The sequence below is a fragment of the Bison bison genome, unplaced genomic scaffold, assembly GCF_000754665.1.
Source record: "Bison bison bison isolate TAMUID 2011002044 unplaced genomic scaffold, Bison_UMD1.0 scf7180017864342, whole genome shotgun sequence".
Lineage (NCBI taxonomy): Eukaryota > Metazoa > Chordata > Mammalia > Artiodactyla > Bovidae > Bison > Bison bison.
Window position 1 is genome coordinate 1378982 of NW_011494914.1, and position 1677 is coordinate 1380658.

Sequence of the window (1677 nt, forward strand, 5' to 3'; positions counted from 1 at the left end):
TCCTGTCTAGAGAAGATCCTTTAGCATTTGTTGAAGAGCTGGTTTGGTGGTGCTGAATTCTCTCAGCTTTTGCTTGTCTGTAAAGCTTTTGATTTCTCCTTCATATTTGAATGAGATTCTTGCTGGGTACAGTAATCTGGGCTGTAGGTTTTCCTCTTTCATCACTTTAAGTATGTTCTGCCATTCCCTCCTGGCCTGAAGAGTTTCTATTGAAAGATCAGCTGTTATCCTTATGAGAATCCCCTTGTGTGTTATTTGTTGTTTTTCCCTTGCTGCTTTTAATATTGTGTGTGTGTGTGTGTGTGTGTGTGTGTGTTTGATCTTTGTTACTTTGATTAATATGTGTCTTGGGGTGTTTCATCTTGAGTTTATCCCGTTTGGGACTCTCTGAGTTTCTTGGACTTGGGTGGCTATTTCCTTCCCCATTTTAGGGAAGTTTTCAACTATTATCTCCTCAAGTATTTTCTCATGGCCTTTCTTTTGTCTTCTTCTTCTGGGACTCCTATGATTCGAATGTTGGGGCATTTGACATTGTCCCAGAGGTCTCTGAGATTGTTCTCATTTCTTTTAATTCTTTTTTTCTTTTTTCCTCTCTGCTTCATTTATTTCCACCATTCTGTCTTCCACCTCACTTATCCTAAGTTTTGCTTCAGTTATTCTACTGTTGGTTCCCTCCAGAGTATTTTTGATCTCATTTATCATATTATTCATGATTGATTGACTCTTTTTTATTTCTTCTAGGTCCTTGTTAAACATTTACTGCATCTTCTCAACCCTGGTCTCCAGGGTATTTATCTGTAACTCCATTTCGTTTTCAAGATTTTGGATCATTTTTACTGTCATTATTCTGAATTCTTTTCAGGTAGACTCCCTATCTCCTCCTCTTTTGTTTGGTTTGGTGGGCGTTTATTGTGTTCCTTTACCTGCTGAGTATTTGTCTGCCTTTTCATCTTGTTATATTGCTGTGTATGGGGTGACCTTTCTGTATTCTGGCAGTTGGTGGTTCCTCTTTATTGTGGAGGTTCCTCCCTGTGGATGGGGTTAGACGGGTGGCTTGTCAAAGTTTCCTGGTTAGAGAAGCTTGCGTTGGTGTTCTGGTGGGTGGAGCTGGATTTCTTCTCTCTGGAGTGCAATGAAATGTCCAGTAGTGAGTTTTGAGATGCCTATGGGTTTGGTGTGACTTTGGGCAGCTTGTATATTAAAGCTCAGGGCTGTGTTCCTGTGTTGCTGGAGAATTTGTGTGGTATGTCTTGCTCTGGAACTTGTTGGCTCTTGGGTGGAGCTTCGTTTCAGTTTAGGTATGGAGACTTTCGGATGAGCTCTTATTGATTAATGTTCCCTGGTGTCAGGAGTTCTCTGGTGTTCTCAAGTTTGGGATTTAGGCCTCCGACCTCTGGTTTTCAGTCTTATTCTTACAGTAGCCTCAAGACTTCTCCATCCATACAGAACCAATGATAAAACATCTAGGTTAATGGTGAAAAGATTCTCCACAGTGAAGGAGACCCAGAAAGGTTTGCTGAGTTACATGGAGAAGATAAGAGGGAAGAGGGAGATAGAGGTGACCAGGAGGAGAAGAGGGGGGTCAAAAGGAGAGAGACAGATCTAGCCAATAATCAGTTCCCAAAGTGTTCTCCATAGCCTGGAATAGCCGAAGAGATTCACAGAGTTGGGTAGAGA